At 49.2% G+C, this 26739-nt stretch overlaps 1 long non-coding RNA gene across 8 annotated transcripts in view; it reads left to right on the top strand.

Moving 5' to 3' along the window:
• LOC147107890 (uncharacterized) overlaps nt 1–26739 on the top strand; it is a 420818-nt gene that overhangs the window by 30461 nt on the left and 363618 nt on the right. Inside the window, exons 1-3 of one of the 8 annotated variants that reach the window (XR_015080906.1) lie at nt 12009–13192; nt 19654–19755; nt 19946–20108. This is a non-coding gene — a long non-coding RNA (uncharacterized LOC147107890). Of the gene's footprint in view, nt 1–12008; nt 13193–19653; nt 19756–19945; nt 20109–26739 lie in introns of those variants that run through there. The other 7 variants (XR_015080912.1, XR_015080908.1, XR_015080905.1 and 4 more) reach the window with 7 other exon arrangements.

Here is a 26739-nt window from a genome sequence, read left to right as displayed (position 1 = left end):
CCCAACACGTCCATCCCCACTGTGCCCAACACGTCCATCCTCGCTCCTCCCAACACGTCCATCCTCGCTCCTCCCAACACGTCCATCCTCGCTCCACCCAACACGTCCATCCTCGCTCCTCCCAACACGTCCATCCTCGCTCCTCCCAACACGTCCATCCTCGCTCCTCCCAACACGTCCATCCTCGCTGTGCCCAACACGTCCATCCTCGCTCCTCCCAACACGTCCATCCTCGCTCCTCCCAACACGTCCATCCTCGCTCCTCCCAACACGTCCATCCTCGCTCCTCCCAACACGTCCATCCTCGCTCCTCCCAACACGTCCATCCTCGCTCCTCCCAACACGTCCATCCTCGCTCTTCCCAACACGTCCATCCCCGCTCCGCCCAACACGTCCATCCTCGCTCCTCCCAACACGTCCATCCTCGCTCCTCCCAACACGTCCATCCTCGCTTCTCCCAACACGTCCATCCTCGCTCCTCCCAACACGTCCATCCTCGCTCCACCCAACACGTCCATCCTCGCTCCGCCCAACACGTCCCTCCTCGCTCCTCCCAACACGTCCCTCCTCGCTCCTCCCAACACGTCCATCCTCGCTCCTGTCAACACGTCCATCCTCGCTCCTCCCAACACGTCCATCCTCGCTCCTCCCAACACGTCCATCCTCGCTCCTCCCAACACGTCCATCCTCGCTCCTCCCAACACGTCCATCCTCGCTCCACCCAACACGTCCATCCTCGCTCCTCCCAACACGTCCATCCTCGCTCCTCCCAACACGTCCATCCTCGCTCCTCCCAACACTTTCATCCTCGCTCCTCCCAACACGTCCATCCTCGCTCCTCCCAACACGTCCATCCTCGCTCCTCCCAACACGTCCATCCTCGCTCCGCCCAACACGTCCATCCTCGCTCCTCCCAACACGTCCATCCTCGCTCCTCCCAACACGTCCATCCTCGCTCCTCCCAACACGTCCATCCTCGCTCCTCCCAACACGTCCATCCTCGCTCCTCCCAACACGTCCATCCTCGCTCCTCCCAACACGCCCATCCTCGCTCCTCCCAACACGTCCATCCTCGCTCCTCCCAACACGTCCATCCTCGCTCCTCCCAACACGTCCATCCTCGCTCCGCCCAACACGTCCATCCTCGCTCCTCCCAACACGTCCATCCTCGCTCCTCCCAACACGTCCATCCTCGCTCCTCCCAACACGTCCATCCTCGCTCCTCCCAACACGTCCATCCTCGCTCCGCCCAACACGTCCATCCTCGCTCCTCCCAACACGTCCATCCTCGCTGTGCCCAACACGTCCATCCTCGCTCCTCCCAACACGTCCATCCTCGCTCCTCCCAACACGTCCATCCTCTCTGTGCCCAACATGTCCAGCCTCGCTCCTCCCAACACGTCCATCCTCGCTCCTCCCAACACGTCCATCCTCGCTCCTCCCAACACGTCCATCCTCGCTCCTCCCAACACGTCCATCCCCGCTCCTCCCAACACGTCCATCCTCGCTCCTCCCAACACGTCCATCCTCTCTGTGCCCAACACGTCCAGCCTCGCTCCTCCCAACACGTCCAGCCTCGCTCCACCCAACACGTCCATCCTCGCTCCTCCCAACACGTCCATCCTCGCTCCTCCCAACACGTCCATCCCCGCTCCTCCCAACACGTCCATCCTCGCTCCTCCCAACACGTCCATCCTCTCTGTGCCCAACACGTCCAGCCTCGCTCCTCCCAACACGTCCAGCCTCGCTCCACCCAACACGTCCATCCTCGCTCCTTCCAACACGTCCATCCTCGCTCCTCCCAACACGTCCATCCTCGCTCCTCCCAACACGTCCATCCTCGCTCCTCCCAACACGTCCATCCTCGCTCCTCCCAACACGTCCATCCTCGCTCCTCCCAACACGTCCATCCTCGCTGTGCCCAACACGTCCATCCTCGCTCCTCCCAACACGTCCATCCTCGCTGTGCCCAACACGTCCATCCTCGCTCCTCCCAACACGTCCATCCTCGCTCCTCCCAACACGTCCATCCTCGCTCCTCCCAACACGTCCATCCTAGCTCCTCCCAACACGTCCATCCCCGCTCCACCCAACACGTCCATCCCCGCCTTCCCACGGCCAATTGGAAAGTGAAAAGGCTCCTCATTTCCCGATTGGATGATTCGCGACTGTCAGTCAAACAGCCATTTTATCCCCATCATCCAATATTTTTACAACTAATAAACAGAAGTGTGCGAAGAAAATTAATCTTCAATTCCTGGAGACTCCAGGACAATCCTGGAGGTTTTTGCAACCCTAAGCATAAGATTCATAAGACCCTCCAGCACTCGTGTTTTGTGGTTAGCTACAGACTGAATAAAATCAATTTGTGAGGAATGTGATCTTTTCAGAGAGCGCTGAAGGATACGGTTGAGAAATTGCATACTTGACATTTCTACCGCCTGACCTCTGGCGACCCTTTGCGGCTCCACCCAAGGAGCAGCCAAGCCAATCAGTTCTGGTATGCGGTGAAGTGAAAGGCTCGATGATTGGAAGTCCGAGGGTCGGTAACCACAGCAACAGTCCGCCAAAGCCTTCCAAAGGGTGAGGATTAAAAACTTTTTTTTTTAAAAAGGTTCAAATAGTTTGTGTTTTGGGCCGGAGAGAGCAGTGCTGTGCAGCAAATGGTGGCCGCTTGATCCAGTGCTGTTAAATCATTATTTTGAGGGTGGATGTGACATGTTTGGACATTGGGTGTGCTTATCTGTGTTGGGACACAGGTGTCGGGAACAATAGCCTCAAGTGCCAAGCAAGGATTTGGCTCATTATTCACTCCTCTCCTGTCCTGAAAGAGCACAATTGTCCTGGGGTTCAGCTCCATGAGGACCGCATTCCTTTAGCCATCTCTCATGTACAAACCCAAATGGTGGACCTAGACAGTGAGAGAGAAAGTCTTGCATTTCTATAGCGCCTTTCAGGAGCTCAGGATCAGGACGTCCCAAAGCGCTTTACAGGCAATGAAGTACTTTCTGAAGTGTAGTCACTGTTGTAATGTAAGGAAACGCGGCAGCCAAATTGCGCACAGCAAGCACCCACAAACAGCAATGTGACAATGACCAGATAAGCTGTTCTAGCGATGTTGGTAGAGTATGAGCTGTGGCTCAGTCTGAGCCTCTGAGTCAGAAGGTTGTGGGCTTCAAGTCCCACTTGAGCACAAAAATCTAGACTATGACACTCCAGTGCAGTGCTGAGGGAGTGCTGCACTGTCAGAGGTGCCATTGTTCAGATGAGACATTTAACCGAGGCCCCATCTGCTCTCTCAGCAGGGTGTAAAAGTTCCCAAGGCACTATTTCGAAGAAGAGCAGGGGAGTTCTCCCCGGTGTCCTGGCCAATATTTAGCCCCCAATCAACGTCACTGAAAATCAATTATCTGGTCATTATCACATTGCTGTTTGTGGGAGCTCGCTGTGCGCTAATTGGCTGCGGCGTTTCCCACATTACAACAGTGACTACACTTCAGAAAGTACTTAATTGACTGTAAAGCGCTTTGGGACGTCTGGTGGTCGTGAAAGGCGCTATAAAAATGCATGCCTTCCTTTTTTGGTTGAGTGATAAATATTGGCCAGGACAGCAGGTAGAACTCCGCTGCTATTCTTTGAAATAGTGCCATGGGATTTTTTACATCCACCTGAGAGAGCAGATAGGACCTTTCTCATTCAAAAGACAGCACCTCCGACAGTGCAGCATTCCCTCAGTACTGCACTGGAAGTATCAGCCCTAAGTTTTTGTACTCAAGTCCCTTGGGTGGGAATATGAGCTCACAACCTTATGACTCAGAGGCGAGAGTGCTATCCACTGAGCCATAGCAGTGCTTGAGCCTCCATGGGAGGGCACTATAGCAGAGTGCCACCTTGGTCCTCACATCACATGTGCACATTCCAGCAGACATCACCAGGTGGCGATCACGAGCAGGAACCACGGTTGATTTGTCTCCGTCTAGCTCAGGGAGCTAGTGTGTCCCAGTGTACAATGGCCCAGACTCTGCTCGACCAGGGCATCTCGTGGCATGCCCCGTTAGTTATACTTCTCCCTTCACCCTTCAGCTTGAAAATGTTTTGCCCTGTAACTTGCTGGGAGTGCGAGCTGATAACGGTGCGTCGAGGGCAATGGGGCATCTGGGACTTTGGTGAATTGCGGAACCAACAGTCTATCTCCTTAACCAATGAGATTAAAGGATAGGGAAATAAACAGGAACGACTGAGAAGGGAATCGGGTGAATTAGAGTCAAATCAGGTACAGAAAGAGAAATAAAGAGAGGGAAAGATTGGATTAAGAGAGAGAGAAAAGAGACAGAAAGGAAAAGTAAGAATTTTTTTACATTTCTGTGGCGAGATTAATTGGCAATCAATGTGTAAATGCAGCAACCTCATGAAGCTCACAGGGAGGTTGAGGACGAGCTGCTGTTTTCGCGAGGCTAACGGCGGAATGGCGCAAATTGTCCAGTAACTTGCAGCGATTCGTGACTCATGGCATCTCTCTTCCTCGCCGCAAGTTGCCGGGTTACTTACACACTGATGACGTCGAGCGCCGTGAACTCGCCGTTATTTTGGAAGCAAACTTTGGGCCAATGGCTAAACGGCAGGAAGCGATACTGGTTAGGTGCGTGCTTTTGGAGTGCGGGGACTGGGATACCTCAGGCGTGGCACTAGGATCCCTGTTGGTTCTCATTTATATCAGCGCACGGGACTCAAGATTTTCCTTTGACGCGCTTGGGCCTAAGCCATCACCTGGGCGGGAAGGGTTGCACAACAATAGCGGAGCCCACTAGCTTCATTCCTCCGTGCTCCGCCCAGATGATGCTTTACATTCAAGAGCTAAAGAGGAAAACCTGCCCAGAAATTCAATGCAAAATGGCCAAGTTTGCAGATACCAAACTGGGGGTGGAGAGGAGAGGCTTTTAACAAAAAATATTTGTTCTGGGAATGTGGGCCACACTGGCAAGGCGGCATTTATTGCCCATCCCCAGTTGCCCTGAGAAGGTGGTGAGCCTTCTCCTTGAACCGCTGCAGTCCGTGTGGCGATGGTGTCCCCACAGTGGCGTTCGCTGGGGAGTTACAGGAGACTGACCCAGCTACAATGATGGGTTGGAGACATATTCCTGAGTCAGGGTGGTGTGTGCCTTGGAGGGGAGCATGCAGACGGCACAAAAGGATTTCGATAAAACCTGTAAGAGGCTGAAGCAGTTGTTCATGAAATTTAATACCAGCAAGTATCAGGTACTGTACATTTACTGTACTCTAGACTGAGGGATGACCTAATAGAGGTCTTCAAAATTATTAAGATTTTTGCTAAGGTAGACGTGGGGGAGACCAAAACTAGGACCATAAATATAAGATAGTCACTAATAAATTCAATAGAGAATTCAGGAGAAACTTCTTTACCCAGAGAGTGGTGAGAATGTGGAACTCGCTACCACAGGGAGTGGTTGAGGCGAATAGTATCGATGCATTTAAGGGGAAGCTGGATAAACACATGAGGGAGAAAGGAATAGGAGGATTTTCTGATAGGGTGAGATGAAGAGGGGTGGGAGGAGGCTGGTGTGGAGCACAAACACCGGCACGGAGCAGTGGGGACGAATGGCCTGTTTCTGTGCTGTAAATTCTATGTACATTGGAAGTGATAATGGTGACAGGCGTTGTGTAGAAGCAGTGTAGAGCAGGTACAGCTGAACTTGAATTAGATCTGGAGTATTTGTGGACTCAACACTTAACAGGTCACAGAACTGCACAGTAGCAACTAACAAAGCCAGCGGAATGCTGAGCTGTGATGCAAAACCTGTCGAGCACAAACCAGAAGAGGTTATGCTAAAACGGTACAAGTACTCTTGGGTATTGTATACAGGTTCAGTTACCAAAACGCAAGGGGAACATTCAACCCCAAGAGGCAGTACAAAGAATCAACAGGCAGATGATTCTCTGCATCACAAGACTTGTGGGGTTGACTAGGGGGTTAAATTTGGGACCACCCATCTCTGGGCGTCTCCCCGCGCAGGGTCAACACCCTGCGCACAAATGGTGAGGTCCAAGGAGCCTGGGATGTTGGTTCCTCAGGCCTCGCTAGACTGAAGGTGCCGCTGCGATAGGAGGTAGCACAGGTAAAGTGCTTCAAGTTTGGTGGGGCCTTGGACTTGCAGACGGGCAGGGATATTAATTTAGCCCCTGTACTGTTTAGCCACGAAAGACAATATCTTGAAGTGGGACCATGTAGAGAAGGTAAATCCAATGCATTATTGAAAGGTGAACCAATATAGTAGACAGGGAGGGATGGCTACACGCCGGTGAAAGGGAAGCTCAGGACTGGTGTCAGGTAGAATTACTTCACACAAGGAGCAATCAATATGTTGATAGACATCTAGAGGAGTAGTGGAGGTGAAAGCCTTTGAGTTAAATATTGGATGGCAGGATGGGGGCTCTGTAGGCTTTTCGTCTTTAGACAGAGGAGATGAATGGCCTTCCTCAACCACATTCACAGAGACCGCCACCAGCCGAGATCTGCTTACTTCAGACAGGCCAAGTATTGAACATGGAACTTTATGGAACATTGGAATAGGAGGAGGCCATTCAGCACCTCGAGCCTGTTCCGCCATTCAATGAGATCGTGGCTGATCTGTAGCCTATCTCCATCCAACTGCCTTGGCTTCTTGTCCTTTAATACCCGTGTCTAGCAAAAATCTATCGATCTCAGATTTAAAATGATTCATTGAGCCCCGGCATCTATTGCTTTTTGTGGGAGAGAGTTCCACACTTCTACCACCCCTTGTGTGAAGAAGTATCTCCTAACTTCTCTCCAGAATGGCCTGGCTCTGATTTTAAGGTTACGTTCTCTTGTCCTAGACTCTCCCCACCAGCAGAAAAAGTTTCTCTATCTCTACCCTATAAATTCCTTTCAAAATCCTAAAAACCCCAATCAAATCACCCCCTAACCGTGTTGAGATGGTGGGTGTGGGTCGGGGGTCGGGGGGCGGTGCGGTGTTGAGATGGTGGGGGTGGGTCGGGGGTCGGGGGTCGGGGGGCGGTGCGGTGTTGAGATGGTGGGGGTAGGTGTGGGGGTGGGGGTGGGGGAGGGGGGCGGGTGTGGTGTTGATATGGTGGGTGTGGGTCGGGGGGAGGGGGAGGGGTGGTGTTGAGATGGTGGGGGTGGGTCGGGGGTCGGGGGTCGGGGGTCGGGGGGGCGGTGCGGTGTTGAGATGGTGGAGGTAGGTGTGGGGGTGGGGGTGGGGGAGGGGGGCGGGTGTGGTGTTGAGATGGTGGGTGTGGGTCGGGGGGAGGGGGAGGGGGTGGTGTTGAGATGGTGGGGGTGGGGGTGGGAGTGGGGGGCGGGTGAGGTGTTGAGATGGTGGGTGTGGGTCGGGGGGAGGGGGAGGGGGTGGTGTTGAGATGGTGGGTGTGGGGGTGGGAGTGGGGGGCGGGTGAGGTGTTGAGATGGTGGGTGTGGGTGGAGTGAATTTTTTACGCAAAAGAAAACTGAAGTGTAAAACGGGCTGATGATTCGCTTTAGCAGGTTTCGTGTTAATGGCCCAAAACCGATTGCACCTCCGATGACGGTTCAACAATGCAGAAATGGTGGCGCAATGAAGGGTGATAGCGGAGCTTAGGGTGCTGTCAACACACAAGGGAAAGTTGAACTCCTGCTACGTAGGACATGGCCAAGCGACGCTGTGTAGAAGAGTAACAAAAAGGAGGGGGGTGGGGGCCAGGACCAAACTTTGGGGAGTACCGACATTGGCCATGTCAGGGACAGAGGAGAACTTAGTGCAGCTTCACTTGGGGTAGGTAGGAGGAAGCAAGATTACACGAGCATCCATACAGCAAGAGAAAGTCCCCTGTTAAAATACAGCTGGTTGTCCAATATGTTTCCCTTCCGCTTCCTGTGGGGAAGCCATGAGCTCCATTTATCATAGCCCACAGTGCCATGACTGAGATCAGGAGCTTAGAGTGTGGGGGAGTCACAGGCTCAGACCTGCATCCCATCGCAGGGCGTTGCAGCATTCTGGAAAGCCGACATCAAGCAGGATTTTCTATTGGGATTAAGGCATATTGTATAAGTACTGAACAGCGTACTTAAGCAATGAATTATCCCACATTGTCAAAGATATAAATTTGCAGCAGTGGTTTTGCATGAGTCACTAAGTACTAGAAAATCAGAGGCAATTAGGTAGGGAGGAAAAAGTTCAGAGAGAAATTATTCCACACAAATCCTGCAATGGCTTGTCGGAATTAAATGTCTGATGAGACGAAACAGATTCTACTGCTCAGACTTACTTTGCTTGCTGCTGATTACACCGCAGTCATATGGTCTAAGCTCATTCGCACCCCAATCTTGTACTGCTTTCTGTCTCACTAATCCCAATTGCCTGAATCTGTCGCAGGATGTACCGAATCTAATCAAGAATGGAATGGAACCGGCATCGTGTCAATCACCAACAAGGGAACGTAATGGGATGGATTTGTTTGTCGTGTAAAAAGACATAGTGGCCTTGGATGGAGTACAGTGCTGATTTACCAAGACACTACTGGGATTTAAATGATTATACTATGAGGGCAGGTTGCATAAATGTGGGTCGTAGTCTCTTAAGCTTCGGCTGTGTCAGCTGAGGTTCAGTGGGCAGCACCCTCGCCTCTGAGTCAGAAGGTTGTGGGTTCACAGTCCCACTCCAGAGACTTGAGCACAAAAATCTAGGCTGACACTTCAGTGCAGTACTGAGGGAGTGCTGCATTGTCCGAGGTGCCAGTCATTCTGATGAGACGTTAAACCGAGGCCCCATCTGTCCTCCTAGGCGGGTGTAAAAAGATCCCATGGCACTATTTCGAAGAAGAGCAGGGGAGTTCTCCCTGGTGTCCTGGGGCCAACATTTATCCCTCAACCAACATCACTAAAAAACAGATTCTCTGGTCATTATCACATTGCTGTTTGTGGGAGCTTGCTGTGCACAAATTGACTGCCGCTTTTCCTACATCACAACAGCGACTACACTTCATAACTACTTTATTGGTTGTAAAGCGCTTTGGGACATCCTGAGGTCTTGAAAGATGCTGTATAACTGCAAGTTCTTTCTTTTCATTTAACATCTCCAGCTACTTTGCTGCCTTTTGGAAAGTCTCTTCCACTGAGATTACTGGAGCTACTGCTGCCTCTGAGAGGGAGTAACAGGAGGAGGCAGTTGAGAAGAAGTTATCCAGTTCAAGGGATATATAGACCGCTGATGGCTTATTTTGGTTCATCTGAAGAGCAGATCCTAGATGCATTTGAGGGGAAGCTAGGTAAGTGCGTGAGGGAGAAAGGAATAGAATAGGAGATGCTGACAGGGTGAGATGAAGTAGGGTGGGAGGAGGCTCATGTGGAGCAGAAACACTGGCCCAGGCCTGTTGGGCCGAATGGCCTGTTTCTGTGCTGTAGACTCGATGTCAATGCAAGGAGAAGAACATGGTGTCATTATACAAAAGTGCATCATCAGATCTGTACAAGAGACTATCAAAGGCTATCAGAGCTGAGAAAAAGTGGCCCAGGAGTGATGGAGAATAAGTATTGGGCTGGGAGAGACAGTGTGGAGTTGGATTGGAAGGAGACTGGTCCAGGACAACACAGAAAGAGACTGCCTGTAAGGTTGGAGCGAGTCAGACCTGGAAGGAGATTGGTCCAAAGAGGCTTGGGGAGAGAAAGGTCAGCCAGGAGAGATGGATCAGTTAGCCTGGGCGGGGGGGGGGGGGGTGGGGGTGGCAGGTGGGGACTAATCCAAGGAAAGTCGGAGAGAGTAAGTGTATAGAAACACAGTGGATCAGTGTTGAGAGGCTTAGATGGAATGCAAGGACACAGGGATGGTCAGCTGGTGAGCAAGGTACGAGTGCAGTACAAAGAGGAGGCAGTGCTTTACAAACCGAACCTGCAGTATTATAACTATCAAGAAAGACTGAAGAAAAGGATTTGGATAAAATCTGTAATTGGCTGAAACAATGGTTGATGAAATTTAACACCAACAAGTGTAAGGTACTGTACATTTACCATACCGTAAACTAGGAAAGAGGAGGCTGAGAACTGACCAGACAGAGGTCTTCAAAATTATGAAGGGGTTCGATAGGGTAGACGTACAGAAGATGTCTCCACTCATGGGGGAGACCAGAACTAGAGGTCATCAATATAAGATAGTCACTAATAAATCCAATAGGGAATTCAGGAGAAACCTCTTTACCCAGAGAGTGCTGAGAATGGGGAACTCGCTACCACAGGGAGTAGTTGAGGTGAATCGCACAGATACATTTAAGGGAAAGCTAGATAAGTACATGAGGGAGAAAGGAATAGAAGGATATGGTGATACAGTGAGATGACGTAGGGTGGGAGGAGGCTCGTGTGGAGCATTAACACCGGCACGGACCAGTTGGACTGAATGACCTGTTTCTGGGCTGTACGTTCTATGTAATACAATTTAATATCACTGCAGTGAGTGGGGGTGTGGGGGTGGGGGGGAGGGCGATAGAGAAATGATTATCTGGAGAATATTTTATAGCAATCAGTACCCATTACGAAGCAGTATGAGAGGGGGAGAAAGCAATCACAAAATAAAATATTTTATTTGACACTCTCATATCAAACCAGCGGGCTCTGATGAACAAACCTCACTAAATTTGTATTATTGCTAAAGTTTATTTGTAAAGCACCGTCTTCAATTCAGTGTTCCGCCCGGTCTGTTTCTGCAGCTTGCCAGAGGGAAAGTACAATATCACAGCTTGCTCGATATTCAGTGTGCGAGGGAGAGGGTGGCCGCGAACCTCCCTCATTTATATGCAAATCGCGCACGCATCAAAAATAATACACACACGCCAGAAATTAGCAGGGAGTTCCCCTTGCTGAGGACTGCCCTTGGCATTTAATTAATGCGCAGTAATTGATGGTTAAGGGTTTCTTTTTTTTTTCATATAAGCCCTTGCGGATTTTAAATGCGCAAAGGCGTGACGGAGACGTGAAGTGACTGATTGTCGAATCGTATCTGGTGACGATCTTCATATTCGCGGCTTGCTTTACACGTTTTAATTACTCTGCATCGGATGCAAGGACGCTTCAGAAGGGCTGCATGCAAATTTAGTTTACAGCGCTGCTTGTTTAATTCTTCCCGACAGGAAAAAGAGAGAGAAATAAAATATCATCCAGACACGGTCTTACTTCCCTTTCAGCTCTCCAAGCATTCTGGGAAAATAAGACTATTTTATACACGCATATAGAATTTAATGTTTACTGCGATTAAAATCTATTCATTATTTTTTTTTTGTAAGTATTCTGCCTTGGGTGATTTGTTTTGTTGAAAGTTACTGCCGTCAGGGAGGGAGGTGTGAATTTTTTTTAATTTCCAAAGCCATAACCTAGCTCATGCATATTTATTTATTATATTTGACAAAAGTAGGTTGTAGGGAAGCAGTGATTAACAGAGCGACCGAACGGAACGGCCGAACAGTAATTATAGGTAACTGTAATTAAACACTGGCCGCGGGGGGAGAGAGAGAGAGAGTGAGAGAGAGCGAGAGAGGGCAATGATCCCACCTGATTATTAGGAAACATATGCACTTAGGTGTGTCGGGGCCTTTCAATTAAATTAACTCGAACCTGCGCTCATAAAGACAGTGTGGCCAGCGCTCTACCTATTGTGTCACCGCTACGCTGAGCGGCCTTCTGATTGGCTACTGTCTGCAGTACATAATAGTGTACTGGTTATAAAGGACTCGGTCTGCGAGGGTTGATGAGCAGGAAATCCACTGTGTGCTAAAGTTGACACGACTGCATTCTTTGGCAAAGTGGGTCAGAGAGGGAGAGAGGGAGAGAGAGAGAGAGAGAGAGCTGAACTATAAAGCGCTCCATAGCATTTTCTCACTACTTTTTTTTTATTCAACCAGAGTTTTTGTATTTTTATTTAACACCACCCCCCCCACCCCCCTGCTCCCCCCTCCCCCAAACCTTGGTTTCAATTCACACCGTTAACGAGGGTGCTAATTGGCAGCTAAGTCGTTCTCGTTCTTTTTCAAATTTAAAACAAAACTTTTCAGGGGCGGTCTACATAAAAAATTCTTCTTTTTGAATCGCGGAAAGACATTTCTAGAGATCGCCGGTAGCTTTTGAAAAGGTTGCTTAGCAATCGGTGCGATCCTAAAGAGAGAGAGAAAGAGAGAGAGAGAGAGACGGAAAATGAAGAATTCTGCACAGAAAGAGACAAAGGAGGGGAAGTCTGGCCCAGGGCAGTTAAATCACAGGTCAGCTTACTGCTTTTATATTATTCATTTCTTTTATTTGCAAAGAATTTTTACCAAATTATTATTTTTTTTAAAAAAGCGAACGAATGATGCAATCGCCCCCGGTTATGCTATTTAATACAAATGAATGGATTGTCTTTACTTTGCTTTTGTTTCACCGGATAGATCAAAGTTTTTTTCTTCCAAATAAAAAAAATCTCCCCCAAGGATGGAACGCAGTCTGGGCTTCGTGCCAAGGGCTGGCATTTCAGCAGCAGTTGCTTTTCAGAGTGGACTCTGAGGATGTAGGAAGGAGGGGAGTCTCTCTATATCTCTCTCTCTCGCCTTCGCTCTCTCTCAATCTCTCTCTCTCTCTCTCAATCTCGCTCTCACTCGCTCTATCGCTCTCTCGTTCTCTCTATCTCTCTCGTTCTCTCTATCTCTCTCGTTCTCTCTATCTCTCTCTTTCTCTCTAGCCCCCCTCTCTATCTCTCTCTATCGATCTCTCTCTTTCTCTCTATCTATCTGTCTCTCTCTTTCTTTATCTATCTCTATCTCTCTCTATCTATCTCTGTGTTTACCTACCTCTGCCTTTCTCGCTATCTATCTTTCTCTCTATTTATATCTCTCCCTCGCTATCTTTCTGTCTGTCTCGCTCTCTCTCTATCTCTCTCTCCCCCACCACCCCCGCCCCTCCATCTCTCTCTCCTCCTCTCTCTCAGGGTGTCCAGTACTATGGAGAGGTAGCTGGGGCTGAACAAGATTGCACGAAAACCAGCAACAAAAGAAAGAGAGAGAGAGAGCGAGAGAGCAAAGTCTGTGGTTTTGTTGCTGCCAAAGTGAAAAGCAATTGCTTCAAGAGAGCGAGGAGCCAATCCCACCGAGCTGCTGCTGCTCCTGGAGCCCAGCTCGCCGTCTCAGCCAATCGGTGACATCATTGGTGAGGAACTCATTTGCATCATACGTTAATGAGCTTTGTTTAACATATCGCTTTCCGAGCCATTACGGCTTCTTATTAATGAGTCTGTTCTTATTAAGTGATTGGCTATGACTGTTGTGCCAGGTATCGCTTTTATTTAAGGTTGTTGGGGGGGGGGGGATCAATAATGCAGCATTTTGTTTTGTTATTTTTTAATAGAGCTTTCTAAATAATAAAAGGATACATAAAACTAAATCTACCTGAGACTGGGCATCACAGCCTTTGTATTTTTTCTACCTTTCTCCCTCCCACTCTCTTCTTCATCCTTTCTCCTCTCTGTCCTTTTATCTATCCCTCCCTCTCTCCTCCCCATCTTTTTCTGCTGTCCCTCCCCTCTATCTTCCCTCTGCCCTTTTATCTATCCTTCCATCCCTCTCGTCTCTTTTTTTTCTCTCTCTCTCCTTCTGCACGGATCACTAGCTCTATTTCTCTCTCCTCCCTGTCCTTTCCCCCCCTAACCCTATCTTCCCGTCTCTCTTCTCCACACCTTACTCTATCTCTCTCCTTTACTCTATCTCTCCTTCCTCGCCTCTCTCTCACTCTTGAGCATCCCTGTTTCAGGAAATCCCAGAGATGGATTCAGAGATGCAATATACACACAGCCCCAATGCGGACTAATGCAGCAATTGAAGCATTGATGTATATTGCTGCTTGTGTCTAATCCTCACTCATATATATATCTCTATTTATATATATATATGTATATATATTAAGCTGTACCAGAACCATAGTAAAATCAGTATCTTGTCACAAACACTATACATTTAACAGATTACATTCTGAATAAAATAAACTTCACTTGTGAAATCGGTGGGTGTTGTCTGTCAGCCTAGTAAGACAAATATCATGGCGGGCGCTTTAAGCGTTTTTTTTTGGGGAGGTGTGGGTTTGAGATGCTGATTTATTAATGAATAGAATTGAGGTCAGTCTACCCCTTTACACAATGTGCCCTGATTTGCATCTATTTTACAGGAACAATCACGAGTGTGAGAGAGAGAGTGCGACAGATACAAAGCGAGCGAGAGAGGGGGAGAGAGAGCGAGAGTACGAGAAAGACAGGGAGAGGGAGAGAAGAGAGAGCGAGAGAGGGACAGTGCAAGAGAGATGAAGAGGGTCAGGGGGAGAGACAGAAAGAAAGAGAGAGACAGGGAGAGAGACAGGGACAGAGAGAGACAGGGAGAGAGACAGGGAGAGAGGGAGAGAGATGGGGAGAGGGAGAGAGACAGGGAACGAGAACAGGAGCAGGAGGGAGACAGGGAGAGGGAGAGAGAGAGGGAGAAGGAGAGAGACAGGGAGAGGGAGAGAGAGACAGGGAGAGGGAGAGAGACAGGGAGAGGGAGAGAGAGACAGGGAGAGGGAGAGAGACAGGGAGAGGGAGAGAGAGACAGGGAGAGAGAGAGAGAGACAGGGAGAGGGAGAGAGACAGGGAGAGGGAGAGAGACAGGGAGAGGGAGAGAGACAGGGAGAGGGAGAGAGAGACAGGGAGAGAGAGAGAGATAGGGAGAGAGAGAGAGACAGAGAGAGGGAGAGAGAGAGACAGGGAGAGGGAGAGAAAGACAGGGAGAGAGACGGAAAGAGGGAGATGGGCGGAAGGTGCTGGGTTTTGACAGGTACACTGACGTGCTGCTGGTATCCTGTTACTGTGCCACATTGCACCATTAGCATAAAAGCTTTGGGCTCTGCAGGCATTCCAGTGTCTCCACATCAGTATTCACCCGGCATGGCTGTTCTGATTTGGTGATTAGCTCCCTCTCTGCTATAAATCTCGGAATCTGAATCGTGCATAATGCATAAAGTACACGACGGAGGGAGGGGGTCGGTGAGGGGAGGTGGGGGGAGGTGAGGGAAATGGTTTCTTTTTCAAGATTAGAGTGGCTCTCTCACATTCACCTCATAGGGAACTCTTGGCTCCATGCCAGTGTCTAACCCATTATTTACCCAGGCAATGACACAGTCCCCCTTTAAGACTTAACAGCTGCACTGGTCACGTGTGAAAGAAAAAATGTACACCCTGCTCCTACCTTATAAATTACTCTGGAAAAGGTTACCGGATAATCGAGAGGTTCTTTCCTCTCCATTGCTCCCCCATTTCCGTGATTTTCCTTTTTCTTTTGTGTGCGTCTGAGTTGCTGCCTCTCTCTTTTTTCTATGTGCGATTTGACAGAGTGCTAAAACAATTCAGCACCAATAACCCTTTCTGGTCCGTAGCTCTCGCAGCAATGCGCCGCACACCAGGCGAGGTAGGAGGAGGCCTTTAAAAGAAAAATGGTGATGCGTGATTCAGTTTTAAAATTCTCATCCTTGTTTTCAAATCCCCTCCACGGCCTCGCCCCCTCCCAATCTCTGTGACCTCCTCCAGCCCCACGACCCCCCGAGATACCTGCGCCCCTCCAATTCTGGCCTCATAGAGTCATAGAAAGTTACAGCACGGAAGGAGGCCATTTTGGCCCATCGTGTCCGCGCCGGCCAACAAAGAGCTATCCAGCCTAATCCCGCTTCCCAGCTCTTGGTCCGTAGCCCTGCAGGTTACAGCACCCCAAGTGCCTCTTGCGCATCCCTGATGTCCTTCGCTCCACCATTGGTGGCCGTGCCTTCAGCTGCCTGGGCCCCGAGCTTTGAATTCCTTCCCTAAACCTCTCCGCCTTTAAAATGCTCATTTAAAAGCTCCCTTTTGACCAAGCTTTTGGTCACCTGTCCTAATGATTCTTTATTTGGCTCGGTGTCTGATATTCGCTCCTGTGAAGCACCTTGGGATGTTTTGGGATGTTAAAGGTGCTATATAAATGCAAGTTGTTGTTGTTTTTTGAAGTGCAGTCATGACGAAAAGGGCTGATGGTAATAACTATCCACGCAAGGGGTCTTTTATCTGCATTCCAACCCCCAAGCTTTCTCTCAGACAAACAGGTAATTGAAAGAAAGAACTTGTATTTCTATAGCGCCTGTTAGGACCTCAGGATGTCCCAAAGCGCTTTACAGCCAATGAAGTACTTTTTTTGAAGTGTAGCCACTGTTGTAATGTAGGAAACAAAGCAGCCAATTTGCACACAGCAAGCTCCCACAGACAGCAATATGATAATGAGCAGATCATCTGTTTTTGGTGATGTTGATTGAGGGATAAATATTGGCTCCCCTGCTCTCCTTCAAATAGTGGCTGCGGGATCTTTTACGTCCACCTGAGAGAGCAGACGGGGCCTCAGTTTAACGTCTCATCCAAAAGGCAACACTGCAGCGCTCCCTCAGTACTGCACTGGGCGTGTCAGCCTGGATTATGTGCTCAGATCTCTGGAGTGAGACTTGAACCCACAATCGTCTGTCTCGAGCCAAGAGTGCTACCTACTGAGCCACGACTAACACCTTATTTTAATAGGTTTCATGAAAGAGGCCTAGAACTAAATAAATTAGCTGTGAGTGGCTCTCTGAGTTGTGCTGCAAATGTGTGTCGTGGGTCTGTGGCTTTGCTTTTTGTAAATCTTTCTGCTCATCGCGGTACTTGATGTTACTGCTGGGGAATGGAATATTCCTTGTACCCAGTGTCAGCATCAAACACTCACAGGTCAGGCAACCATGCAGAATAATGCTCCCTCTATACAGCGCCTCAACCTCAACCTCAACAAGTGCGTTTAAGTGCACCAGTGTGACATTTTGCTAGGTAGGAACTGGTTGAGAAGGCGACCGATCCATGCTTCCGACCCTTTGCACGCTGGGATACACTGGATGCAGGGGCTGTCTGTTCAGGCCCTGGTCTCCAGCAGGTAGAGATCATCGAAGGGGGACTTGGGGCAAAAATTGAAGAGGGGCCTGGGCAAGTTGCCCTGCCCACTGCACACCCCTCCGCCCACCAAAGCCCGCAGCAGAAATTCTGCACCCATCGACAGAGGCACCTTGTGGTGAAAGCAAAGAAGCTCCTCACAGGAGAGGGTGGGTGGTGGGGGGTGAGAGGTGGAAACGCCCGTCAGCCTATCAAGTGGAGCCGATGCACAGATTGCTGAGAATGTGCAAATATGATTTAAACCTCTCTGTCAGTGGTGAGGTTAAAATAACCAGCCCTCTTGTTGATTGGTAACTTTTCATGCCTCCATGTCTCTGAGCAAATCAGCATAGTACATTTGAAAAACAAAGGTTATGGGTTATGTGAGCCAATAAGAATAACATGTTTTCTTTGTGTGACAGGCAGGTATAATATTCCGCTCTGTGGATTTAATGTATGCGGGCATTATACACAGGACTATCAATGTTAAATAGGTAGATATATACAGCAATGTTGTAATCCATTACTAGATAACAGTGTAGAGCATTATTACATAATAAATCTAACAATATCATAGCCCCAATAAAGTGTATTTTATAATAGGTACAACATTAATATAAACCAGTCATAAAATCTTATTACTTATGTAATTTAGGCAGTGGTATTGTAATCTACTAATAGAGTATCATTAACATTGTATAATATTTAGGCTGAGGCAGGGGCGGAGGTGAGCAATGTTACAGAGGTAGAAGCAGGCGGTCTTGGTGATGGAGAGGGTATGGGATCAGATGCTCAACTCAGCGTCAAATAGGAACGTCGAGGCTATGAACAATCTGGCTCAGCCTCAAAACAGTGGGCAGGGAGAGGGGATGGAGCCAGTGGTTAGGGAACAGAGTTTGTGACGGGGACCAAAGACAAAATGGCTTCAGTCTTCCTAATTTTTAATTGGAGGAAATTTCTGCTCATCCAGTACTGGATGTCGGGCAAGCAGTCTGACAACACAGAGACCGTGGAGGGGTAACGAAAGGTGGTGGCGAGGTAGAGCTGGGTGTCGTCAGCGTACATGTGGAAACTGACGCTGTGTTTTCGGATGATGTCACCAAGGGGCAGCATGTAGATGGGAAATAGGAGGGGACCAAGGATAGATCCTTGAGGGACACCAGAGGTAACAGTGCAGGAGCGAGAAGGGAAGCCATTGCAGGTGATTCTCTGACCACGATTAGATAGATAAGAATGGAACCGGGTGAGTGCAGTCCCACCCAGCTGGACAACGGTGGAGAGGCATTGGAGGAGGATGGAGTGGTCAACCGTGTCAAAGAAGAGGTGGGATAGTTTGCCATGGTCACAGTCACAGAGGATGTCATTTATGACTTTGATAAGGGCCATTTCAGTGCCATGGAAGGGCCGGAAACCTGATTGGAGGGGTACAAACATGGAGAAAGATTTGCACAGATCTGGGAGGTGTCAACAGGTTCAAGCACTTTGGAGAGGAAAGGGAGGTTGGAGATGGGGAGGTAGTTTGCAAGGACGGAGGGGTCAAGGGTAAGTTTTTTGCAATATGTTAACGACTTTAACAGAGACACTGGAAGTAAGAAGTTGCCATTTTTGTGCAGGACACCAGCGCATCCCCAGGAGATGGCTATCATGCAGCGAGAATCTCTACACCCTTTAATAACGGTAGTTGATAAGTAAGATATCGAAGGTAATGCACACCGATTGTGAAATGTCAATTATAATCAAACAGGTCCTGAAATCACTCGGTAGCACAACTAACACATTCACTCATTCCTCTCTCCACTATTCTAGCAAAAGTTAAAATAAACAGGTCAAACACCGCCACTAAAATGAGCAGGGGTAAGAATTTCAGATGAGCATCTTAATATGTTAATATGTTAGTGTCCCATGGAATCATTTCAGGACCACACAGAACACTACAGCGTTAAATAAGAAGGAATTGGGGAGGGGGAGAAACTGTGCTAGTTGGTCAAACATTGATGCAATAGAATCTCAGCTGAGATCTGGTAACCCGCTACAGACCAGGAAACCTTCTAGTCTGTATGGCTTAGTACTTGAGGTGATCCAAACCTCGGCTGCCCGTGTCCTAACTAGCACCAAGCCCCATTCACCCATCTCCCCTGTGCTCGCTGACCTACATTGGCTCCCGGTTAAGCGACGCCTTGATTTCAAAATTCTCATCCTTGTTTTCAAATCCCTCCATGGCCTCGCCCCTCCCTTTCTCTGTAATCTCCTTCAGCCCCACAACCCCCCGAGCTCTCTGAGCTCCTCTGAATCTGCCCTCTTGAGCATCCCTGATTATAATCGCTCCACCATTGGCGGCCGTGCCTTCAGCTGCCTGGGTCCTAAGCTCTGGAATTCCCTCCCTAAACCTCTCCGCCTCGCTACCTCTCTTACCTCCTTTAAAATGCTCCTTAAAACCTACCTCTTTGACCAAGCATCTGCCCTAATTTCTTCTTATGTGACTCAGTGTCAAATTTTTGTTTTATAATACTCCTGTGAAGCGCCTTGGGACATTTTACTACATTAAAGGCATTATATAAAAACCAGTTGTCGTTGTTGTGCCAGGTGCTGTCTATAGCTATGAGCTATCGGAGTGCAGGAGCCAACTCTTAGATACTTCCCAGGAATGCTCACAGGCCTGAATAATCTTCTGCAGGATTGTTTCCACTGGATCTCCACGTGAATACTGCAGATGGGCGACAGTGAAGGAATGTTGGAAGGAGAATGGAGCTCTTCAGACAGAAAGCTACGCTGATAGGTGAGTCAATGAACTGTCTTCCATTAAGCTATCTTATCTCAGTAACGACCTGAACACAAGGGGCCCATTTTCTCTTCTGGTGCAAGTTTTGCCAAACTGTTTAAGGAACTGGTACTAAATCCGCGCCAGTGGCAATATGCTTAGAGCACTCAGGTTTCCTGGATCCGCTTATTTTCATCTTTATTCGCAGGTTCAGATGCTGACTTTGGCAGGTGTAGGGAGGACAGTGTGGTTGATAATGAAGAAGAGTGGTTGATAATGAAAAAGAAAGCTGCAGACTGCAGGAAGATATCAATGGACTGGTCGAGTGGGCAGAACAGTGGCAAATGGAATTCAATCCGGAGAAGTGTGAGGTAATGCATTTGGGGAGGGCTAACAAGGCAAGGGAACTCACAATAAATGGTTGAAACTGAGAAATGCAGAGGATCAGAGGGACCTTGGTGTGCAGGTCCACAGATCCCTGAAGGTAGCAGGAAAGGTAGATAAGGTGGTTAAGAAGACATACGGGATACTTGCCTTTATTAGCCGAGGCATAGAATATAAGAGCTGGGAGGTTGTGCTTGAACTGTATAAAACGCTAGTTAGGCCACAGCTAGAATACTGTGTGCAGTTCTGGTCACCACATTAGATGTGATTGCACTAGACAGGGTACAGAGGAGATTTACGAGGATGTTGCCTGGGCTGGGGAATTTTAGCTATGAGGATAGATTGGATAGACTGGGGTTGTTTTCGTTGGAACAGAGGAGGCTGAGGGGAGACTTAATTGAGGTGTATAAAATTATGAGGGGCCGAGATAGAGTGGATAGGGAGGACCTATTTCCCTTAGCAAAAGGGTCAATAACCAGGGGGCATAGATTTAAAGTAATTGATAGAAGGATTAGAGGGGATTTGAGGAGAAATGTTTTCACCCAGAGGGTGGTGGGGGTCTGGAACTCACTGCCTGAAAGGGTGGTAGAGGCAGAAACCCTCATCACATTTAAAAAGTACTTCGATGTGCACTTGAAGTGCGGCAACCTACAGGGCTACGGACCAAGAGCTGGAAAGTGGGATTAGGGTGGAGAGCTCTTTGTCGGTCGGCACGGACAAGATGGGCCGAATGGCCTCCTTCTGTGCCATAAATTTCTATGATTCTATGAGATGAGTGGTAGGAGAGGAATTTGTGTGTAAGGGAAACTGAAAGGGACGGGGACATTTAGAGGGAAGTATCACAGCGGGTCAGTTGTAAATTCTGAAAGTCTTTAGAAAGGCCCAAATAGCATCTTAACCCATCAATAGCCTTTGCTGAGGCTGAAGGGGACAAGGATTGAGAAGGGGCAGCCAAAATTGAAAGCAAAGGAAGTCCCATGGGCAGGGTTGAGGACACAGCTGTCCTGGGCCAATATTTATCCCTCAACCAACATCACTAAAAAACAAATGATCTGGTCATCATCCCATTGCTGTTTGTGGGGGCTTGCTGTGCACAAATTGGCTGCAGCATTTCCCTATATTACAACAGTGGCTACACTTCAAAACTACTTCATTGGCTGTAAAGCGCTTTGGGACATCCTGAGGGTGTGCAAGGCATTACATAAATGCAGGTCATTTCCTTTATTTCCTTTACTGGCAGTGCTATTTCAGTTGTGCATGTTGGCATCAGGTATCCCTGTATATAACGGCACAGCTCTGCTTCTGTCTCTACTGATCCAGAGGCTGTGAAGATTCTTCCCTATGGCCATTGTCAAGTGAATGAAGAATGAAAGACTTGCATTTCTATCGCGCCTTTCACGACCTCAGGATGTCCCAAAGTGCTTTACAGCCAATGAAGTATTTTTGAAGTGTAGTCACTGTTGTAATGTGGGAAACACGGAAGCCAATTTGCACACAGCAAGGTCCCACAAACAGCACTGCGATCATAGAGTCATAGAGTCATAGAGTTATACAGCACGGATAGAGGCCCTTCGGCCCATCGTGTCCGCGCCGGCCATCAAGCCCTGTCTAATCTAATCCCATATTCCAGCATTTGGTCCGTAGCCTTGTATGCTATGGCATTTCAAGTGCTCATCCAAATGCTTCTTAAATGTTGTGAGGGTTCCTGCCTCCACAACCCTTTCAGGCAGTGAGTTCCAGACTCCAACCACCCTCTGGGTGAAAAAGTTCTTTCTCAAATCCCCTCTAAACCTCCCGCCCTTTACCTTGAATCTATGCCCCCTAGTTATTGACCCTTCTACTAAGGGAAAAAGCTCCTCAGTATCCATCCTATTTATGCCCCTCATAATTTTGTACACCTCAATAATGTCCCCCCTCAGCCTCCTCTGCTCCAAGGAAAACAAACCCAATCTGCCCAGTCTCTCTTCATAGCTGAAGCGCTCCAGCCCTGGTAACATCCTGGTGAATCTCCTCTGCACCCTCTCCAAAGCGTTCACATCCTTCCTGTAGTGTGGCGACCAGAACTGCACACAGTATTCCAGCTGTGGCCTAACCAGTGTTTTATACAGCTCCATCATAACCTCCTTGCTCTTATATTCTATGCCTCGGCTAATGAAGGCAAGTATCCCATATGCCTTTTTTACCACCTTATCCACCTGTTCCGCCGCCTTCAGGGATCTGTGTACTTGCACACCCAGATCCCTCTGACCCTCCGTCTTGCCTAGGGTCTTACCATTCATTGTGTATTCTCTTGCCTTGTTAGTCCCCCCAAAGTGCATCACCTCGCACTTTTCCAGGTTAAATTCCATTTGCCACTGTTCCGCCCATCTGACCAACCCATCTATATCGTCCTGCAGACTGAGGCTACCCTCCTCGCTATTTACCACCCTACCAATTTTTGTATCATCCGCGAACTTACTGATCATACCTTTTACATTCATATCCAAGTCATTAATGTAGACCACAAACAGCAAGGGACCCAGCACCGATCCCTGTGGTACCCCACTGGCCACAGGCTTCCAGTCACAAAAACAACCTTCGACCATCACCCTCTGCCTTCTGCCACTAAGCCAGTTTTGTATCCAATGTGCCAAGGCACCCTGGATTCCATGGGCTCTTACCTTCTTGACCAGTCTCCTGTGCGGGACTTTATCGAAGGCCTTACTGAAATCCATGTATACCACATCCACTGCGTTACCCTCATCCACACACCTAGTCACCCCCTCAAAAAATTCAATCAAATTAGTCAGACATGATCTTCCCTTGACAAAGCCATGTTGACTATCCCTGATTAATCCTTGCCTCTCCAAGTGGAGACAAATTTTGTCCCTCAGAATTTTTTCCAATAATTTTCCTACCACTGATGTTAGGCTCACTGGCATGTAGTTCCCCAGTTTTTCCCTACTTCCCTTCTTGAATAATGGTACTACATTAGCGGTTCTCCAGTCCTCTGGCACATCCCCTGTGGCCAGAGAGGTACTGAATATATGTGTTAGAGCCCCCGCAATCTCTTCCTTTGCCTCACACAGCAGCCTGGGATACCTATCGTCCGGGCCTGGGGATTTATCCATTTTTAGGCCAGCTAAAACCGCCAATACCTCCTCCCTCTCGATGTTAATATGTTCGAGCATATCACAGTCCCCCCGCCCTATTTCTATGTCTACATCGTCCTTCTCCATAGTGAAAACAGATGCAAAAATTCATTTAGAACCCCTCCTACATCTTCCGGCTCCACACACAGATTGCCACTTTTGTCCCTAATGGGCCCTATTTTTTCCCTAGTTATCCTCTTACCCTTAATATACTTATAAAACATCTTAGGATTTTCCTTTATTTTGCTCGCCAGTGTTATTTCATGGCCCCTCCTTGATCTCCTAATTTCTTTTTTAAGTATCCCCCTGCACTTTTTGTACTCCTCTAGGGCTTCCTCCGTCTTTAGCCTTTTGTATCTGCCAAAAGCCCTCCTTTTTTTCCTAATCCATTCTCGTATATCCCCTGACATCCAAGGTTCCCTGTGGTTTTTGGAACCACCCTTGACCTTTACGGGAACATGTTGCCATTGTATGATCTCAATCTCCCTTCTGAAAGCCTCCCATTGCTCCGATGCGGATTTTCCTACAAGTAGCTGATCCCAGTCCATTTTGGCCAGATCCTGCCTTATCCTATTAAAATTGACCTTCCCCCAATTTAGAACCTTTATTTCCAGCCCATCCCTGTCCTTTTCCATGACCACCTTAAATCTCACCATATTATGGTCACTGTCACCAAAGTGCTCACCTAATAGCACTTTTTCCACTTGGCCGGCCACATTCCCTAGAATTAGGTCCAGTACCGCCCCCTCTCTTGTAGGACTTTCTACATGCTGGCTCAAAAAGCTCTCCTGGATGCACTTTAAGAATTCTACACCCTCTGAGCTTTTCACACTCTGACTATCCCAGTTAATATTGGGGAAGTTGAAATCCCCCATTATTATTACCCTATTATTTGCACATTTCTCTGAGATTTGCCTACATATCTGTTCCTCTATCTCCCCCTGACTATTTGGAGGCCTATAGTACACTCCCAGCAAAGTGCTTGCCCCCTTTTTGTTTTTAAGCTCCACCCATATGGCCTCATTAGAGGAACCTGCTAATATATCATCCCTCTTTACTGCAGTAATTGACTCCTTAATTAATATTGCGATGCCCCCTCCTCTTATACCTCCCCCTCTGTCTCGCCTGAAGATTCTATACCCTGGAATATTGAGCTGCCAGTCTTGCCCCTCCCTCAACCATGTCTCCATGATAGCAACAATATCATACTCCCATGTGTTTATCAACACCTTCAGTTCATCCACCTTATTTGTAAGACTCCTTGCATTAAAATAGATGCCATCCAGCCTTGCCCTTATATATTTGCCCTGTCTACCAAGCTGACTTGTTTTTTTCTCTATAATTGGCAGCACATCACCCCCTATTTCAGCTCCCCTCTGTATCCCATCCCCCTGCCAAGTTAGTTTAAACCCCCCCCAACAGTGCTAGCAAACCTCCCCACAAGGATATTTGTCCCGCTCTGGTTCAGGTGCAACCCGTCCGACTTGTACAAGTCCCACCTTTCCCAGAAGTAGGCCCAGTGATCCAGGAAAGTAAAACCCTCCCCCCTACACCAACTCTTTAGCCACGCATTCATCTGCTCTATCCTCCTATTCCTATACTCACTAGCACGTGGCACTGGGAGTAATCCAGAGATTACAACCTTTGAGGTCCTGCTCTTTAATCTGTTACCTAGCTCCCTAAATTCTTGATGCAGGACCTCATCCCCCTTCCTACCTATGTCGTTGGTCCCAATGTGGACCACGACCTCTGCCTGCTCACCCTCCCCCTTAAGAATGCCCTGTAGCCGCTCAGTGACATCCATGACCCTGGCCCCAGGGAGGCAACAAACCATCCTGGAGTCACGTTTGCGGCCACAGAAACGCCTATCTGTTCCCCTTACGATAGAATCCCCTACCACTATTGCTCTCTCACTCTTTTTCCTCCCTTTCTGAGCAGCAGAAGCGTCCCTGGTGCCAGGAAGCTGGCTGCTGCTGCCTTCCCCTGGTGAGTCATCCCCCTCAACAGTATCCAACTTGGTATACCTGTTTGAAAGGGGGATGTCTGCAGGGGTTCCCTGCACTTCCTGCCTGCCTCTGTTGCTCCGCCTGATGGTCACCCAATTTCTTTCTGCCTGTGCAGCCCTACTCTGCGGCGTGAACAACTCGCTAAACGTGCTATCCACGACCCTCTCAGCATCGCGCATGCTCCAAAACTCATCCACCCGCAGCTCATGACCAGATAATTTGTTTTAGTGATGTTGGTTGAGGGATAAATATTGGCCCAGGACACCGGGGAAAACGCCCCCGCTTTTCTTCGAAATAGTGCCATGGGTTCTTTTGTGTCCACCTGAGAGAGCAGACGGGGCCTTGGTTTAACGTCTCATCTGAAAGACGGCACCTCCGACAGTGCAGCACTCCCTCAGTACTGCACTGGGAGTGTCAGCCTGGATTTTGTGCTGAAGTCTTGCGACAATGCCTGAGAATATGGTTGGTGACAGCTTCGCGGGTGAGGCCACTCAGAATGGCCATAAGCCCGGCTTGCCTTTTATTAATGTAGTGCCATGTAAAAGCTGAAATGCTGCGACTGGGGTGCTTCTGAAGAGATATTGGGGGAAAAATTCAGTTGGTAGCGCCACCCGTTAGCGCCTTAAGAGAGCGCTAAGTGGGGCGCAAACCAACTAGCGCCCGGGCGCGGCACTGCCCACGCCTCCCGCAAAATTCAGCGGGAGGTTAGTGGTGGTGCTAACCGGTAGCGCCCTGTGGCGCTGCGCCGCTGGCGATGACGTCATTGGTGTGCGCAGCGCCCCGCTCATGCCCCGGCCACGATCTTCGGGAGCGCCCCCTGATTTACCGCCGGACGCTATGTCCGACAGGGTCAGGGGGGCGTACCTGCAGCCGGGGAGGCGCAATTTAAAGACGAGGTGCGGGGCTGCCATTTGTGTTGCTGGCTGCCTGCCAGCACCTGCCTGTGCTCCCGTCCCCGGCCTCCTGTGCAGCTCCCCCCGCGGAGTGCCGGCTGCGCTCCAAGAACCCGGCACTTCTCTTGGGTGCCGGGCTCTTTTGCCTACACTCCCAATCCCGGGGGCCCAGCTGGGCCCCAGGTCGCGCTGCACAAGGCCCCTCCCCTTTAAGAAGGGGAGGAAGGCCTGCAATACCGCGGCGCGACGTGACGTGCCGTAGCGTGTGGCGCTGCGGCACATAGCACCAGGATATTCACTCGCAGCGCCCCAAGAGGGAGGCGGGGCGCTTCTAGTAGCGCTCCGCTTCCCTCTTGGGGCGTAACCACTCAATTTCCGGCATGGGGGCGGTAATTTTTCCACGCCCTGGCGAAGTTAGTGCCTCAATTGGGGCGCTGCTCAATTTTTAGCCCATTTCTCATAACAGTTCGTTAGGCCTTCGCATGCACCTGTCTCTCCGGGCTTCCTGTCCCAACCAACTTCGGGAGTTGGGGACTCCGCTAGCACATCTGCCAAAGTGAGGCCTGGCCACCTCTGCTGCCAGATGGG

The sequence above is a fragment of the Somniosus microcephalus genome, chromosome 14, assembly GCF_052327205.1.
Source record: "Somniosus microcephalus isolate GS21.2 chromosome 14, FLI_Smic_1.0, whole genome shotgun sequence".
In the NCBI taxonomy this organism is placed as follows: domain Eukaryota; kingdom Metazoa; phylum Chordata; class Chondrichthyes; order Squaliformes; family Somniosidae; genus Somniosus; species Somniosus microcephalus.
This window is presented reverse-complemented; position numbering and strand designations above follow the sequence as displayed.